This window comes from Sturnira hondurensis, unplaced genomic scaffold (genome assembly GCF_014824575.4).
Source record: "Sturnira hondurensis isolate 20B ecotype Veracruz unplaced genomic scaffold, ASM1482457v3 Scaffold0006496, whole genome shotgun sequence".
In the NCBI taxonomy this organism is placed as follows: Eukaryota; Metazoa; Chordata; class Mammalia; order Chiroptera; family Phyllostomidae; genus Sturnira; species Sturnira hondurensis.
The window spans coordinates 1,126,166-1,146,641 of NW_028079127.1; the positions used below are offsets into that span (position 1 = coordinate 1,126,166).

The 20,476-nt window shown below is 34.4% G+C and overlaps 1 protein-coding gene across 2 annotated transcripts in view; it reads left to right on the forward strand.

Annotated features, from left to right (window-relative positions):
- Window positions 1-20,476, forward strand: part of NRG3 (neuregulin 3) — a 1,179,966-nt gene that overhangs the window by 933,837 nt on the left and 225,653 nt on the right. The window lies entirely within an intron of this gene.

Below are 20,476 nucleotides of genomic sequence, written 5' to 3' on the forward strand. Positions count from 1 at the left end.
GAGAGTTTATTGGAGAGACCCACCAGGTCCTAGAACATATACAAGCCCACCCATATTGGAATCAGCGCCAGAAAGACCCATTTAGCTTGTGGGAAGCAGCGGAAGGGGCTGAAATCCAAACAGAGAGTGGAGCAAGCGCTATTGTTGCCTCAGACCCTGCCCCCACATACAGTGTCACAAGCCATCAACTGGGTTGCCCTGCCCTGGTAAACACCTAAGGCTCTGCCCCTCACTATGTAACAGGCATAACAAGACAAAAAAAAATGGCCCAAACAGAAGAACAGATCAAAGCTCCACAGTAAATACAACTAAGTGACAAAGAAATAGCCAACCTATCAGATGCACAGTTCAAACCAGTGGTGATCAGGATGCTCACAGAATTGGTTGAATTTGGTTGCACATTAGATGAAAAAATGAAGGCTACACTAAGTGAAATGAAGAAAAATGTACAGGGAACCAATAGTGATGGAAAGGAAACTGGGACTCAAATTAGTGGAGTGGACCAGAAGGAAGAAAGAAAAAAACAAACAGAAAAGAATGAAGAAACAAGAATTCAAAAAAAATTGAGAGGCTTAGGAACCTCCAGGACATCTTTAAACGTCCCAACATCTGAATTATAGGGGTACCAGAAAGGGAAGAAGAACAGCAACAAGTGGAATACTTATTGATCAAATAATAAAAGAGAACTTCCCCAATCTGGCAAAGGAAATAGACTTCCAGGAAGTCCAAGAAGCTCAGAGAGTCCAAAAGGAGTTGGACCTAAGGAGGAACACAGGAAAGCACATCATAATTACATTAACTAAGATAAAAATGAAGGAGAGAATCTTAGAAGCAGCAAGTGATAAGAAGACGGTTACCTACAAAGGACTTCCCATCAGACTGTCTGCTGATTTCTCAAAAGAGACGTTATAGGTAAGAAGGGACTGGAAAGAAGTATTCCAAGTCATGAAAGGCAAGGACCTACATCCAAGATTGCTTTATCCAGCAAAGCTTTCATTTAGAATGGAAGGACAGATAAAGTGCTTCTCAGATAAGGTCAAGTTAAAGGAGTCCATCATCACCAAGCCCTTATTTTATGAAATGTTAAAGGGACTTATCTAAGTAAAAGAAAATAAAAAAAATATGCATAGTAAAATGACCTTAAACTCACAATTATTAACAATCACACCTAAAACAAAAACAAAAGCAAACTAATCAAACAACCTAGAACAGGAACAGAACCACAGAAATGGAGATCACATGGAGGGTTAGCAACAGGGGAGTGGGAGGAGGAAAGAAGGGGAAAAGGTGCAGAGAATAAGTAGCTTAGATGGTAGGTAGGTAGAAAATAGACAGGGGGAGGGCAAGAATGGGGAATGTAGGAAGCTAAAGAACTTATGACACATGGACTAAAGGGGGGAAATGTGGGCAGGAGAGAGTGTGCATGGTGAAGGGCAATGAATGGGAGAAATGGGACAACTCTGATAGCATAATCAATAAAATATATTTTAAAAATAAAACATAAAGAAATACTCAGAGAATGAAATAGGAAAATTATTTCAACCCCACAGATATTGAGGGAAATGCAGAATAAAGGATGCTAATTACTCAGAAATTAAGAGTAACCATTTATTAAATGATCACTCTATTGGGAGAAATACCAAAACCAAATATGGGGCTGTAGGAAGGAAGACATAATAAAGTTAAAGTGAAAAGGTATAACAGACTAACAATTAGTTCATTTTATTCTTCTCTTTCCCTCACACCAGTTCCCATTGAAGGAAATTTTTATTGAAGTAACTTAGTATCTTGAGATAAAACCATAATAATATAATATGTGTTCACGAGTTTATTTTTTTTTATAGTGTGGAACATGGTTTTGGACTGAATTTTAGTTTGTGGAACGAATAAATATCCTCTACCTGAATGTGATTTTTAGAATTATTTTAAAATGTCAGCTCTTAACTGACAAGCAAGTCATGTATATGTAAAAAAAAACATTAATATCAGATTTTATTTAAGCTCACAATTTTGTGTGTTCAAGGCTTTCATTTTAGAAGGGATAATACTCCTTTGTAGAATTTAGACAGGATTACTTCCTATTCAATTACTTTGAAGTGCCCATTTCTTTGAACAACAAAAAAAAATCTCATTTTAAGTGCTCTTTTGATATATTAGTCTATAGTTCCAGTAAAATTACTCCTGAATGCAAAATGTGATGAATGTTTTAATGCTTCCTAAAAGTAGTTATTTTGATATATTTGTTGATACTTTCTTGATAGATAATAAATCAGAATTTACTTTAAAATATTTTTTGTTGTGAATATACAAAAGTAAATAGTAGGTAACAATCACCTTCCAAAGCAGGAAAAACATTTTGTTGCCAGGTTTTAGTTTTGCTTTTCAATGGACCTTCCATTTGATCTTTCATTTTCATTGCGATGCTTACTTTTAATGTGGATACAGAACATTGCAAAGATCAGGCTAAACATTAACAAAATGAGCACAATCAGTTAAAGACTTGGAAGAACAACATTCATATACTTTCTTCCAGAGTTGCTTATATAGAATGGAAATTTACCTTAGCAATAGTTTAAGGATGAAGATATTTATAATTTGCTTGATTGCTGATTACCAAGGCAGTAGCTGATTTAAATATAAGTCTAAATGTCCTAATGCACATTCTCCCCCTTAGCCCATACCCCAAAAATGGCTTTGGTGATGTAGTTGGGGACTGAGGATGGGGATATAGTTGTGTGTGTGTGTGTGTGTGTGTGTGTGTGTGTGTGTGTGTGTTTAGTAAAGTTCATGAACTACCTGTTCTTATTCTGAGAATGTCTTCTACATCAAGTAATCCACTGATAGCCTTCGTGTAATTGAAGACAAATATATGAAAACACTTATAATGACCCTCAGTAAATTTCAATTATAGAATACAATATTATTAACTATAATCACATTGCTGTATAGAACTTCCTTATGTTAAGTGTTTTTATCACACCCACAACCACAAAGAAAAAGTAACTATATTAGGTGGTAGCTATGTTAGTTAGCTTGATTGTGCCAATTATTTCACAATATATCAAAATAGTCAATTATATGCTATAAAGATAAATAATTTTCATTTGCCATTCTATCATTATAAGCTGAAAATATATGTATAAATATAAGTATATATTAATAAGTACATACATCCTTCAAACTATAAGTTTGACTCCATACTTTATTATATAAAGATGTTATCAGCTTTATCCTTTTCTTCATCTCTGCTCTTCTCTCAACAGTTTTACTCTTTGTTGATAACATTTAAATCTTCTGTAACTATAGTCATGTCTTCCTTACCACATTTATGGGTGTATTTAAAAATACTCTATGAATAGTATTCACCTTATTGTCTAAAGCAAAGCCTTATGAGTATTTACTTTCCATAGAGTTTTTGAGTATTCTGGAGTAGCTAACAGCTCTTTAAAGCCCCACATCCACAGCTTCACTAGTAACCTGTTATTTTTACCTTTCTGAGGCCCTCTGTCTCTACTGGCATCTTTCTTCACAGTTTCTCTCTTAATCTAAACAGGGATTTACCTTCAATGTCGTCCTGAGCTGCAGATGTCATTTTCTGATTTTCCTGTGTTCCTTATTAAAATTTTGTTTTCTCTCCATCGGCCTAAAATAGGGGGCAGACACTTCTTGAGTATCACCACTGTGTCTGATGATACTCTATTCTATGCTCACACTTGTTGGGCTATTTTAAAAACAATTTGTAATGGGATATTTTAATTTCAGGATGTGGGTCTGTCTGCTCTGTGAAATATATTTTATTATTTTCTAGACAGTTTTCTTCTCTCCAGTGTTTGTTTTCTGTTCTTTCTTTCTTAAATTTCTCTTGATAGACTAACTATTGGATTTCCTGGTTTGATTTTATAAATCTTATTATTTCCTCTCATCTTTTCTCAATCTTTGCCAAGTTTCCTTATTTAGCCACAGATTTTTTTTTTATCTTTGGACTATTTTACTAACTCTTTTTATCTTAAACAACATTTTAATCTCTAAGAGCTCTTTCAGGTTCACCAATTATTCTTACCCCCCAGAAATTTTATCACATTAAATGAATAAAGTACATTTTCAATCTTTCTAAGGACATTACTGTTTATAATCTGGCATTTTTTTATTTCCTGTGAATCATCTCTGTGATTTTTGTGAATCATCTCTCTTTATGATCCTCTGTTTACTTTTGAAATTGAGGCATGAGAAGCTGTTTTGGAGCTCCATGTGAGTGTGTTGTGCTTGTTGACTTGGGTTCTTTCTCTGGGGGTTATTGGCTTGGAGTTGGTATCATTTTGGAGGCTCCAATATGTCAAAATGTCATTGGAAGCACAATTTCCCTATAAAATTGCTTTCTAGCCTCCTAAGATTTAGAGGCTTGGAATCAGGAGTATGGCATGTTTCCAGTTCCAAGCATGGTAATTGCCTCTCCCTCTCTACCATCATGCAATGAGTCACAAGCCTTCCTCCTACTTTTCTATTTGTTTGGCACCTTTTCAGCCCCAAGTCTCTCTGTGGTTCTACTGGGAGCATTGTCTCATTTCTCAGTTATATCTCACACTGCCACCTCCTCCATCACAGGGTAATAGTTATTGCTTTCTAAGGACTTGCTGCCTTCCAGAATATCTAGAAAATTAAAAGCATATAAAATGCATATAAAAGCATTTTATATCTGACATTTTTTTACCAATCTTTTGTTTGTTATAGATTTATTATCTGTTGATTTTTATACTAATATCTGTTGGGTTCCAGAGAAGAAAAAATTTTAAAAAATATGCATGTGGTCAATATCTTTAAGCAAAAGTCATCCTGAAGACTTTAATTCCATATTCATAACCACCTAAGTAAGTAATTATAAATATTTTTATCTTTTCAAGCATCAGATCAATTATTTCTTTTCACCCAAATACCTACCATTATTCCTTGAATCTATGCACATAACATATTCATTAAAAACTATTTTAATGATAATTAATGGCATTGACTACTCTAATCATATAAAATGCTTCGCGCTTTTTAAAATGGAATTTTGTTGTATCTTTCCATCTGATTAAAATAGATTTTTTAGATTCTTAAACCATTTGAAGCAAAGATAGAGGCTTTTTGACAGAAAATCCATGCTGCGGGACTGGAAATAGCTTTTGCTGTTGAGTACTTACATTTCTGAAGTCCAAGATTGCCTGCAAATTTAAACTTGACTCTCAAACAGTTTGACCATGAGCAGAATGAAACGTGTATAATTGCTGTCTTAAATGTATTTAAGATCCTAGACTTTAAGGAAGAATCACTAATAAAACTTATATTCTAACAATTAAAGTTGGTAGGAGTACTTTATCATCTTTGTCAGTTTTTGAGAAATAAAGATAAAATGCTCCCAAATGTATTTGATTATTCAGATCATTTTAACACATAGAGAACATGTAATAAATAGCTTGGGAGATATGATTATAATTACCAAGAATTATGTGCATTTTTTAGATAACTCTAATTTTTGTACATAACACACTTACCACAAAATTTACATATGGTTTCTTTTTATATGCTCTCACCCTAGAATAGTACCTCAAACGCAAGTGCAAAACAAAGCTCTACGTATATATTCTTAATCCCTGTTTCCATACCTCCTACCAATGTTGGCTCATAACTTGAGAAAGTATACTTTCAATACAACTTAGTCATTTTGCTTAAATTTGAAATGTACATTATAATGAATTCTGGGCTGAATTGTGACTGTTGTCTTTGGCTACTGTAACAAAATTCCAGACTGGCTAGCTTATAAAAAACAAAAATTTATTTCTTATAGTTCTGGAGGCTGGAAGTTTGAGATCAGGGATGAGGAGGGCCCTCTTCCAGGTTTCAGACTCTGTATTATATGCTCACATGGTTGAAGGGACTGGGTAGTTCTATGGGGCTTCTTTCATAAGACATTAATCCTATTCATGAGGATTCTACCCTCATGACTTCAACACTCCTTAAAGGCCCTACCTCTTTTCTTTTATTCTAAAAATTGTTCATTCATGTATTTATTTATTTATATTATTATTCAATTACAGCTGTCCCCATTCCCTCCCACTATTCTCCCCCACCCTACCCACCCCCACCTCCCACATTCAATCCTCCCCACCACCCCATTGCCTTTGTGCTTTACACATATTCCTTGATGACCCTTCCCTTTCTTTCCCCTGTTACCCGCCTCCCCACTCCTCTCTGGTCACTGGCAGCTTGTTCCTTATTTTCATGTCTCTGGTTATATTTTGCTTGCTTATTTGTTTTGTTGATTAGGTTCCACTTATAGGTGAGATCATATGGTATTTGTCTTTCACTATCTGATTTATTTCACTTAGCATAATGCTCTCCCATTCCATCCATGCTCTTGTGAAGGGCAGGACCATACCTCTTAATACCACCACATTGAGAATTATTTAAACATAGAAATTTGGTGGGGGGGGGACACATGCATTCACACTATAGCAACTGTCAATTTAAAAATAACTTTTTTATATATTTCTGAATTTTGGAAAGCTATAAAAAGTAATGCAATATTGAAAGGTATTTTGGAATGCCTTCTCCTTAAATACGATTTTGGAGGAAAACATATTTGTGATATTTATTTAGGATATATCAGGGTTGGACTATTGATTTTTGACATATATTTATTCTTCACAGTGAAAGAAAGAGCAGGATTTGAAGACTAAATTTCAAGTCCCAGCTCTGAAAAGTCAGAAGTGTGAAAAGTACTAGGACAAGTCAAAAAACATGAGTCTCCTTTTTCCTCTCTCTTAAGCGCAGATTTGTATAACTCTCAAATTATATGAATATGGTTAAAAGTAACATTTTTGTATATGTACTTATATGCATGTAAATAACACTGTGCTTAAGAAAGGTAAGATTTCTTTGATGAACAAGTTACTTTGAATGATATTATAAACTATCTGATTGATAACACGGTGCAGACCCAGCTTTCACTTCTCTAAGGTTTTAATACAGAGATTATAATTTAGCAATATTAAGATTTTTAAAACTTAAAATGACCTTTTTAAAGGGATATAAATCTATGGAAAGCAACCATGAACTCTGGTTCTTTAATTAATAGGATAGGAATGAGTAATTATATTACTCCTATTTATTTTATTTACATCATTTTAAAATATGAAAATTGTATAACAGCATGAATACAGTAGATTATAAATGTAAAAGTTTTAAAATGTAATGATTAAAATGATTTAGAAAATCCTTTCAAAGCATTGATTTGTTTCTTTTTGCTCAAGTACTTTAGAACATTGGGTAAATGTATCAAGAATCTGAGCATTGCTTACAAATTACTATTTCCAGTAGTGACCCCTCTTCAAAACTCTAATATGAACAAAATCATCTTTTTACTCTAGGCTCTATTCCAAGAAAACTTTTTTGCTGCAAATGCTATTATAATGATTATATTCCAAAATGGACAACACAAATAGAACCCTTGGTCTGTGTCAGAATATGTATCTTCTAGGAGGATGCTTAGGTTCTTCTGCTGGGTGAGCTGAGGGACATTCCTGAAGCAGAAAGCACAAAGGGAAGACATAAAACCCTCACACAAGAGGTGGAAAGAAACAAATAGTGGGAATGTGCTTTGGCAGTTGGAATGTATTCCAGGCAAGCTTTTCCAAAATGGACATTAAAGTAGGCCATAAATTCAGAAGGGCAGAATAAATACAATGGGAATATAGGCTGACATCATTACCAGCCTTGAGGCAAGGGCAGGTGAGAAACATTTTGTTCTTCCTGGAGCTAGCTGAATTAGAAATTAGGGTTCTCCATTGGGATCCATGGTGAAGAAACAGAATGTTCAAGAGCTCTTGGGAAAATTTTGGTTGTCCCGAATGCAACATTTATGGGAAAGAGGAGCAGAAAAAATGCTTCCTAAAGGCATCAGGTGATACATTGACATGGGCTCCCAGAAAGCTTGGCCTAGCAGAAGGATTAACACCCTGATAATTTGTGGGACAAAATTATTGAATTGATGATCCAAGGATTTATCCATGGCTCCTGGATAGCAATGAAAGATCATGCAAGGATCTTAATACATCTAACTGCAGTCAATTAGAGTAAAGCAAAAGGTGCCAGATAGATTAACATTCCAGGAGTTGTGATACTTTTCTCATAGTTTCATTATTTTTTCTTCTCAAGTTGTTAAGGTAGGAGAAAGTAGAAAAATATAAGATCAAATATGATGTATAATTAGTGAACTTTTCTCTGAGGATCTATCTAATTCACTCATGTATGTGAAGTATTCTTTCAAATATTAAAAATATAAAATGTTTTCAAATGTCAAAAAAATAAAAAGAAGACATAAAATAAGACTAATATTTTATTCTACAGCTCATAGTGTCTGGATTTAAATGATGATGCTACAATTGTTGAACTTGCATTCCATTCTGGGATATGCAAAGACATCCTCCACATTTACTAGTCAGGCTCATTTGGCTATTGTTATCCTAGTAGTCTAGCTGATCTTTAGAAGTGCGACAATCATGTGAGTTTGCCTGAACAGGTTCGTACTGGTGGAAGATGTTAGAATTTACAAGAAGTTTATTCACTTATTTATTCTATCACTCACAAAATTTGCTAATTGCTACTAAGTGCCAGATGCTGAGCTAGGTTCTTCTGATTCAGTGGAGATATCAGGCAATTACTGTGTTAATATAAGTGGCTGGCATGTCAAATTGTCCAACTCAACAGCACTTCAAATAAAGAATGTCCAAAACTGCATTCATGATTTCTTTTCCTCCTCCCAAATTTATTTCATTTCCTCCATCATTTAGATCAACATTCATTCTGTTGCCTAACCAATTTAGGATTCACCTTCAATTTCTCCCTTTTCTCACAGCCATGTCCATGTAAGTCACTAATTTTTTTATATTCCATCCAAACCACCTTGAAAATCAACCTTTTTTCTTCACTGCCACTGCCTCACTTCAGACAACCATTCTCTTTCACTAAATTATTGCTCTAATATCCCAACCAACCACTTTAGTCTTTCTGCTTTTTAACTTATAGGCAAGGATATAGTTCTATTCTGTATCTTCAGGTTTACTTATTCTTTCTTATCTTGTGTTCCTTCTGTCACTGAGTCCTTCAGTGACTTTTAAAATTAGGGTTGTCATGCTTTTTCAGTTCCATACTTTTAATTTTATGGTAATTTTATATTGTCTATATTTTAGTGAAATTATCTATTTTAAAATTTGTAGCCTCAGAGATATCTGTAGTCACTCATTGAAGAAATTTATGACAGCTACTTTTTCTCAAATAACTTTAACATCTGTATTCCCTGTGTTATATCTCTTTTTTTCCCCCTTCGAGCTGCGATGTTCCTGGTTCTTGGCATACCAAGTGTTTTATAACATGGCTATTTTGATCATTATGTTGGGAAACTCTGGATCCTCATTAAATTTTCCATTTTAGCAAGCAATTTTTATACTTAGCATACAGATACTGACCAATATTTTTGAGCTTCAGGTCTAATGATAACTTCATTTTGTCATCTTTTGAGATCCTGCTTTCATCTGTTCTTTGCCTGGTGACACTGGGTCTTTGGCTGATCCCAGCTGGTACCATCTATGAGACAGAAAGTGCCTCTCCAGTCTGAACTTCCTTGTTCCTGGGCCCTGGGTGTGCACTTTCTCTGCTTCTCTCTGTACTCTTTCCTGATATGGTTGTCTATAGGCTCTTTCTTAGTCTTTGTCTGAGCTTCTGGGCTGCCTAAACTGCCCATTGTCTATGAAGGCAAGGGATAGGAAAGGGACTTCAGGCGCCAGGAGCAAAGAATACTTCTGTTGGCTTCTTGTTTGCAGGACACCAATTCAATTAGGGAAGGAAGAGACCTACCTGGACTGCCTTTTCCTGCTCATTTGTGATTCAGGAAATGCCAATTCTTGGTCTTCTGCTGGTGTGGGGAGTGGGCAGGAATTAGAAGATGCTGGGAACCAGTCTTGTTCCTCTAGTCCTGTGTTCCATAGTCAGTCTGCTTTTCTCTTTCCACCTTTCAGAATCCTCCTATAATTGTCTGTTGTATTACATGGTCTGCATTTGTATTCCAATGGGAAGGATAAATAATAATGAGTTTGTAGCATTTTATCTACACCAGAAGACAAGGCTATCTTTCTAAAGCACACATTCTTATTACTCTCCACTTAATTTTTTTCAGTTAATTCTCACCCCACTCTGATAAAATTAAACCTCCTAATCTTCCTCTATTGATGAAGACTCTGTGCTGCATGAAACAGAAAACACAATTCAAAAATTAAAACTTGTATTTTGACTTATATAACTAAATTTTAGAATCATCAGAGAAGGATTCATTTGTAGCTCAAGCCCCAGGATGAGAACTCGTCTCTTGTTCTTGCTTCTTCTGATAGCTCCCTCATTTTATATACATATACACCTATGCACACATATATATACATATACATGCATATACATATACATAAAAGATATATACATACATATACATACCTATGTATATACAGATATACATAGGTATGCATATACACACACACACACACNTGTGTGTGTGTATATATATATATATATATATATATATATATATATATATAACATTCATTTTCTATTATATGTCCCAAGGAACTACTTTGGTATATAGGATTTATTTAAGTTAATCTTATATCATCTTTGAAGAAATCATAGTATACTAAAATCATTTTTCTTCTTATTAAAGAATTTCAAGATTGGTAAACTCTGATGCCCTTTAAAAATGTTAAAATGTCTTTATTTTATGTTACTCTAGATAGATAGTTTTGTGTACAATTCTAGGATGATAGTTCTAGGATGATTTCTCAGTCCTTTGAAGTGTTTTTGCTATGTTCTTGAGTTTAATATTACTGAGAATTACACTATCATTTATATTTTCATCCCTTTTAAAATAAAATTAATATTTTCTTCATATTTTTATTGACAGTATATCTGATACTGTTTCTTTTCAGTATATACACAGAGTTGTGAAACCCATCACCATCATCTAATTTTGGAATATTTTCATTCCACAAAATAAAATTCCAAATCTACTAGAAGCCATCCCATCCCCTAACAATCACTAATCTCCTTTGTTTATGTGGATTTATTTGCCCATCTGGACCTAGCATAGAAATGAAATCATTCAATGTGGGTTTTTTGTTGTTGCTGTTGTTGTTTTTAGGGTTTTTATGCACCTGGTTTCTTTCACTTAGCATAATGCAGTTAAGGTTCACTCATGATTTAGCTTGTGTCATTCTTATTGCAAAATGACATTACAGTCTATGGATATAATAAATATTGTTTGCTTATTTATCAGCTGAAAAACGTTTGGATTGTTTCCAAATTAGGCTTTTATGAAATAATGGTTCTATGAACATTCATGTATATATTTTATGTGCATATATATTTTCATTTCTTTTGGATGTATATTTAGGAATAGAATCACTGGATCAAATGGTAAGTCCATGTTTAACATTTTGAAAAACTGCAAAGAACTTTCCAAAGTAGTTCCAGCATTTACATAATGTGTGAGTGTTCAAATTTTTCTAAATCTTCACCAACACTTTTTATCATCTTTTTAAATATTAGTCATTATGATATGCAATAGGTGATATTTCATTATGGTTTTGAGTTTCTGTAATGTCAAAGACTTTTGAGCATCTTTTTGTTTGGTTAGTGGTCATTTGTATATACAGAAAAATTGCCACTCAAAGTCTTTGCCCATTTGTTAATTGAATCGTTTGCCTTTCTATTTTGTTTTTTTTTTAGACTATTTTTTTTAAAATTTTATTTATTTATCTTTAGAGGGAAAGGGAAGGAGAGGAGAGAAATATCGATCTATGGTTGCCTCTCGTGAGTCCCCTGCTGGGAACTGGCCTGCAACCCAGGCATGTGCCCTGACTGGGAATTGAACCACGATCTTGTGGTTCGCAGGCCTGCACTCAATCCACTGAGCTACACCAGCCAGGGCTTTGGCTTTCTATTTTGAATTGTAAGAGTTCCTTACATATTCTGTATCCAAGTGTTTTTTTACATATATAGTTTACAAATACTTTCCCTCATTCTGTGTCTTCTTTTCACATTATTGTAAGGTTATTTTGTGTGATATTAGTATAGCCATTCAAGCCCTATTTTGTTCAACATTTGCATAATATTTTTTCTATTACTTTTAATCTGTTTGGATATTTGAATTTTAAGTATGCTTCTTGTAGATGACATAGACTTGAATCTTTTTTTAATCCATTCTGCTAATATTTGCCTTTTAAACAGAATGATTAAAAATCAAAAATTTTATTTTTTCATCTATACGTCTTAAATTTTTCATGGTCATTGGTCTGTGTATTATACTAAACATCTTAACTTAAAACAACCTAGTTTGGAACTTAATTTCAATGGCATATAAAAACTTTGCTCATATATAGTTACATTTCATCTTCCTCCTTTGTACTGTTATTATCATACAGGTTACTTCTTTATGCATCATAATTACTGCTCTATGTAGTTGTCTTTTCAATCGCATAAGAGAATATGAGTTATAAAAAGTATACTTTATTTACTATTTCCCTATGTAGTTGTCTTTATTGCTGTTTCTAATTCCTTAATGTGAATTTGAGGTGCCATATAATATTCTTTCATTTCAGCCTGAAAAACTCACTTTAGTATTTCTTTCTTGTAGTGCAGTTCTGCTAGTGATAAATTCTCCCTCTTTATCTCTCTCTTGCTCTTTCTGTTGTATAAACATCTTAATTTCTCCCTCAGTTTTGAAGGATATTTTTTACTAAATATAGAATTCTTGTTGACTGTCTTTTCAACATTTAGAATATATCATCTCACTGCATCCTGACCTCCATGGTTTCTGATGAGAAATTGCTGATAATTTTATCAAGGATAACTTATATGTGATGATTCATTCTTTTTTTGATGTTTTCAAGAATATCTCTTTATCTCTTGACAGTTTAATAATAATATGTCTAAATTAGAATCTCTTTAAGTTTATCCTATTTGAAGTTCATTGAGCATCTTCAATGTGTAAATTAATGTCTTTCAACAATTTTTGGGATTTTTCACTTATTATTTTTTCAAAGATTGTTTTTGCTTTGTTTTTTTTCTCTCCTCTGCTTCTGGAACTTTCATCATGCATATGTCAGTATGATTTATGGTGTCCCACAGGTTTCTGAGGCTCTGTTCATTTTTATTAATTCTTTTTCTTTCTGTTTCTCAAACTAGGTCATTTCAAATGAGCTATCTTCAAGTTCTCTGTTTTTCTCTGCTGCCTACCAAAATGTACTGTTCATGCCCTCTAGTGAATTAATCATTTTATTTGTTGCGTATTTCAATGACCTATTATATATTTGATTATTTTAAATGATTTACAACATTATTTATAATCTCTCTTGTGAGCTAGTATTCTCATTATTTCACTTAATTATTTGATATACATCCCTGTAGTTTCCTGAACATATTTATAATTCCTTAAATATTTTTAACTACAACATCTAAGATACCTCATGGAAATTTCTATTGACTGTTTTGCTCCTGTTGTTTTCTTTAATAGACCATACTGTCTTGTGTGTGTGTGTGTGTGTGTGTATCTTGGGACAAGCTTTCAATGCTCCAACATTTACAGTCCTGCAGTTGCCTTCTTGCTTTTTGCAAAATCTCAATGTTTACCCGAGATAAAAGATTAGCTATATCTTTTACTTGTTCACAGTATTCTAAGCTTCCAAGAATATGCTGGAGCTTTCCAAAACTCACTACAGATAGTTTTTCACCACATTTTTAAGTTTTTTGATGAGCTCTTTGGTTGCCCCCACTTGAATTTCTGCCTCAGGCAACAGTACTCAGAGGTAAACCAGTTGCTGCTGGTTCATTTGACAAACTTTCTAGGGATTGGGCTTTCCCCACTAAGCAAGCTCTGAGTCAGGTCAAATGAAAACCAGTGTAAGCATGGGGGCAAGCCAAATAGTGAAAATTGTTTAGTTTGGGACTTCCCATGGTTTCCACCCCTGTGAGTGGTTGGTGGGCTTCTGCTTTCCTCAGCTTCCTTTGTTACTAGGTTGCTTGTTTTTAAGATTCGCATACAGATAAGAAGAGGAGGATGGGAATAGAGCTAGTTAAAATGGTACAAATCTTGCTGTTATTACCAAGATTCAGCCTTAATTAAATATTTCTTGGATTGTTGCTTTTGGTTAATTTCCAGAGTTTTAAAAAAGTTTATCTTTATAATTTAACCACAGGCTCATGGATTTGATGGAGGAATAGAATACTGGAGGTATTCTACTTAAAAGTACTTCAGCACATGGGGAATACTTTGATCTGATAGCTTTAAAGGTTTCTAAAATTTCAGTAAAGCACATTTTGATGTAAATTTGTCTTTCATCATCATGTTAGGTACTCAAAAGGCATTTTAAATTTTATTTGCATTTTCTTTAATAATGAAAACTTTTACCTATTGTTTTCAAATATTGCTTTTGTCATTCTTTTATCTCCAAACTTCTAGAATTTTTTTTGCTGCATTTTGGAAACTTTAATCTTCATAGCTCTCATATACTATTTCAATTTTTGTCTTGGTCTTGCTCTTACATTATAAATGAAATTTAAATACTGTCTTCCAATTTACTGTCTTTCTTATACTGTGACTAGTTTATTTAATAATGATGACTTTTTATTCTCTGTGTATTTAGTTGGTTCTTTCTGAAATCCACCTGTAAAATCAAAGTTTTCATCTCTTTTTATTTTTGTTTCACAATCTTTTGTTTTTAGAAAAGTGAATTTAAAAACTTTTTCTTCCTGAAACACTCTTCTGTAACTAAGAAAATGTGTTGTTCCATCTGGAGTCAATTTTTCTCCTGTGTGTTGCATGTGGTGGTTGCGATTCTAGCACTAGGTTTCATCATTAATCTTGATATTTAGATTTGCTGGCTTGTTTTTTAATAGGATATTGTTTATTTCATTTTCACTTTAATTCTCTGTTTATGATCACATTTCCAGCCTAAGATTTTCTGTCCTGCAGTCTCTAAAAAAATGTTGCAATGTGACTGGACATGTCTCTGCGGAGCTAGCATTAGTGGTCTGGCAGATATGGTCACCTAGCTGGGAGGCATTTTCTTTCAATGTTTCATTTGGGCCTCTTCCTGCCACCTCCCTAGGCCTGCAGATACACAGGAACTAAAACTCTTATAAATGTTCAGTGGCAAACCCTCCTCACCCCCTATCACTTTGTACACCTCTCAGGTCTAGATATTAAAATAAGTTAGGTTTGAACATTAAGTCTTCTCAGACCTAAACATTAGTCAGAATAGAGCTGGTTATACTGTAGTCATTAATGATCATATTATTTTTGTGGCATAAAAAGTTTTATTTCTCATTAATTTCTCCTTTGGGTTCTGTGGTTGTGTTTCATCATCACCTTCATTCTGAGACTCAGATATGTGCAACATTCTCTTTCTTGGTCAATAGGACTGGAGAAACTGGTCCTTTGGTCCTAAAGCGTCTACAGTCATTATCACTTTTGCTCACATTCTGTTGGCTTGAACAAGTCATTATATTATTAATAATATAACAAATATTCTTCCCCCAAGAGGGCTAATGAGTATTTCACACTATATTGCAATATAATATATTATATTATTTTACATTTGTGTTTATAACTATGAATAGCTAGCTCTCAGCTACCATTTTCTGCTTTGGTTTCCTCAAGCTGCCTGGAATATGGCTTCATCTATGAACATTACTTTATATTTTTATTCTGTGCATTTTTCTTGATTTTTAACATACCTCTCTTTTTGATTTTCTATTTCTCACTTTTGTGTGTTATTATTTTATGTTTAGGGAATTAAAAGATGTTTCACATAATAAATTTAATGTTCCATCTTACTCAGAATGTTATCCATGATTTCTTCCTTTTTGTGGAAAACTTCAAGCACCACAAATCCATTATTAAATCTCCCTTCTCTCCCACAAGTTATTCCTTGCAATCAGTGTTAGTTTTAAAATACTAAACTAACAAAAAATACAGAACTAATACCACATTAGTCTGCAATAGCATGGAATCTGTATGCTTTCCAAGGCTTTAGTGTTAACTGATCAGGTGGAATTTCCATGTAACCAAAATGCATTTGTTGGCCTAAACATTTTCTGAATCAGTAAAGTATAAACCAGTGCTTAGTTAGCTGAGCCATGCAGTGTTTCATTTCATGAAAACTTTGTCTTCTAACTTGTCTACTCTCTTTACTCCCTAAAGGCTAAAGCTTTTGTGACTCAATGCAATGCTTAATAAACAGAAGAAAGAATACTAATTGTAGACACGGCCATATTCCTCAGAGTTGGACTTGGCAGCAGACCAAACACCTCTTGGGTAGAACCAACCAAGTTGCCCTCAAATTAGGCTCCCAGCTGTCACAAAATGAACTTGGGTTCAGCCAGACATATCTGAAGAATAAAGTCCAGTTTTGCCAGAGTGGATGAGTGGAGCGTGGTTAGCATCATTCTGCACTTGAACTCTTTTCTTCCATTAATTCTTCCTTGCCAGCATGCTTTCTCCTTCTGATGCTTGTGTCCTATGTGCAGAAAGGTAGCTACTCATTCAGATGTGTCAGTGGTACCGGACAAGAGGAAACTAATCTTTACTTCTTTCCCCACGAGAACTCACATTTGTCACATCACATAGACAAATTAATCCCTCTATGGCTGGCACTAAGAAAGAGTTAGTGATCTCATGCACACAAATGCAAGAAATAAAGTCTTTCAGTCAGTAAAACAAAGATGTCTAGATCCTTTTTGGAGTAATCGGATCTCCAGTGCTAGAGATCTCCACACAAGTGTTTAAAGATAATTTGCTATCACAAAGGAGGGGTGTTCATGTGTGTGTGTGTTTCAAAACTAAGCCCTTTATAAAAAGTCATTTAAAGTTCTCTAAATTTTGTTCATTTGGACTATGGTTTTTATTCAACATTCTCCTTTTCAATCTTACCTCTTTTAATTCTTCTAATACTTAAAATAATATGTTAAAAATCTCCTTAATTCTAAAAGAAGTTATTTTTTTCTTCAATTCTATTTCTCTCTGAAATCTCATTGCTATCTTTTCTTTTGCCACACAATTTGTAGTGGACATATGTTTCCTTAAAAGCAGGATACATAGCTCTGCCAACTGGAGTCTAGCCAATGTCCCTACAACCGTGATGGGACTTCTAAAACAGATGTACAAATTGTCCATCAGGGTTATATGCACATTCAGGCTCATATGAGGTGATGGTTGGGGTGCAGCCTAGAGAAGTATCCATTTTATTCAATAATAAGACATGGAAAATATATTATTAATGCAAACATAAATTATGGAGTACAGTGAAAAAATGATTCACTTAATATTAAAATAAAATACTCAAAGCTCAGTAGTACTCTCAGGTTTCTAGAAACTCCCACTGGAAACCTGTTGGGACTACGGTGGAGCATCAACCCAACCATTTTGTGGGTGAGGCCATAGGCCTGTGGCCTCACTATCTGAAAGTATTGGAGATGTCTGGGCCCCATGGACCCTCCAAACTAATTAAATGAAACTTCCCTTGATGGCAAAGACGCACACTGATGAGGAACTGCTGAGAGAAAACTCACATTTATGAGCAGCTACAGTAAAAGCAAAGAATACAGTTGAAAAAAAGGAACAGAAGCTACGTCATTAGCAAATGTGAGGTCATATTTTTTGGTATCATTGAAATACTTTGCAAAAATGACAGGAGAGGGCACTGTAGATCCACAATGCTAGAAAATCCATTCTGGCCTATACCCAAGAAAGGAGAGGAGGAGAGACAGGAGAAAGAGGGAAGATGGGGAAGAGAAATTGACCATGGTCAATTTCCATACAAAGTTATTTTAAGTTATTATCAGTAAAAGAAATTAAAGCAGGATGATTCAAACAAGGAAATCATGCCAAGAAGATGCTCCCAGAAAACTATAATGTAATATATATACACGTATATAATTAAATAGCTAAAATAAAGTTATAGAAGAACAACATATACTAGAATGAGGGAAACTGAAATGAGGTGATTAGAAAAAATAAGATGCAAAAGGAGAATAAACAGAAAACATTTGCAAAAGAAATTAAACATTTTCCTCAGTCTTTGTTTTGTTCTGTTGTATTTAACACTGTCGATCTCCTGGAACTCTCCTTCACGGGCCTCCAGCCCATGACAGTCTCTGCCTACTTCTCCTTTAGCTGTTCCCCGCTGCTCAGCTTCAAGGCCCTCTTCATTGCTGCCACAGAAGGCGACATTTCCCATACCTCTCCCATGTATATAATCATCTCCTATACATGAGACCACTTCCTTCAGTTCACTCTACTCCGTGGCTACAGCAACTTCCACAATTTAAATGTGCTTGCATTCTAAATGTGCTACTCTGCTCATGACTTAGTCTGCACAAAATTAGCCACCAGCCTCACCGCATCTTAGGTGGATGATGCCAAAAACCATGTACTTCATGCCTAAATCTACAAATCATCTAAAATTCTATAACTTGGAAAATGGTGTTTCTGTTTTGTAATATTATCAGATTCAAAACTTCAAAGGCATCTATCAATGCTCTATCCTTCATCCCACCATTTTATCAAATGCTATTATTGGCTCATTTCTGCTTCCAAAGTATTTCTTAAATCTGTTCCCCCTTCCACCTCCAACACCACTGGTCAAGATCCATACCCATCTCCAAAATGGGCTCTTACAATAACTGGTTTGCCTTCTCTGACTTCATTTTATCTCGGCTGCAGTCCATGTTGTAGCTTGACCACACTTACTATGTTAAGAGTGTGCTCCAAGGGGCAACTCCATTTACATAGAAAATAATGTGAGCTTTGCTAATCAAAGCTGTGTTTCTGCCCTGGCTTTACCTTCTTTGAGAAAAGTAGATTCTCAGCTTATTTTTGTTTTAAAACAAAATTCCTTTTAAAAGGAATGAAATGTTTTGAACAACACAAGTCCACACAAATTGAAATACAATAACTATTAAAATAATTATGACTGCATTAAAATATCTTAGCCTTGGTTGGGTGACTCGGTTGGTTGGAATATTGCCCCATACACCAAAAGTTTATGGGTTCAATTCCAGGTTAGGGTACATACCTAGACTGTGGGTTCCATCCCCACACTGGGTGCATATGGGAGGCAACTGATTGGTATTTTTCACATCTCTCTCTCTCTTTCTGTCTCTCACATCAATAAACATTCTCAAATGAGAATCAAAAAGAATAACTTAAGAATATTGTAAGATATCCCTACAGTTGTTTAAAGTTTTACCCTCTACAAGTGTGTTACAATTACTGACCTTTCAATAGTCTTCCATAGCAATTTTCAAATGTGCACTGCAAGAATTTTCAAAACATATACTTCCTGACTATTTAGTCAGGGCCACTGATCCTTTTTCCTTTAGCTTGTAAAAAACAGCTAACACAACAATAGCTGTCTGGTGTGAATGAATGAAAATTATACCTATTTTTGTCAGGTTGGCAAAGATACATATATGGTGTGGTACAGAATTTTAGTAATTATTTTATATTTGCCATGAGGTGAAAAAGGTTGAAAATTTCTGGCCTACATTCATAAAGCAATATATTTGAGTACGGGCTTGAAAAAATGATGCAACACCATTTCCCCTTTCTCAAGGCACATTGATATCTGTAACATCACAACCCACTCAGCTCAGTGCTAATCAACTACACCGTAAGTTTTAGCATCAGGTAAATAAAACAACCCTACCAACAAAATACCCCCTGTACCAACACAGAAGAGAGGCACTATTTCAATTTGATGAAATATTCTGAATTTACATGTAAGATAATGCACAAGAGAGTATAAATTCTGGGGAAAATTTCACGCAAATCTACAAATCTATGTTCATGTTTATAATTCCAAGGATCAGAAGAACAGAAGCCTTGTATCTTAAACTCCAAACATTCTTATTAGGCCTGTTATATTTTCAAAGAGACACAGTAGAAGAGGGCACAGTAAAATGACCTTCCTCAAAGAAAATTTGTACCACATATTTTTAAGATAGCAGCTAGCATCACTCATTGCAGCAGCAGCAGCAGCAGCAGCAACAACAACAACAACAACAAAACCCCAGAGTTATTAGAAGGTAGAAGAACAATTATGAAGAGTTCTCAGTACATCTACAGACCACAATGTGCAAACTGAGAATCACTGGCCTACACAGGTATGGTCACATTTGTAATGTGGAATTTAATTTCTCTTATAATTTTGTACCAACTTCAGTTTTAGTTGTATTTCTCAGTCCTACATCCTTACCCAGTGTCCCTGAAGATGTCAACAAGGACTGGCTGGGCTGGGATCAAATAGAACAGAGAATGAAAAGTGATATAGGTACTACATAAGTGGATTGGGTACCCAAAGATTTGGGAATAACTTGAGTCAGTCATCACTCTGATGAT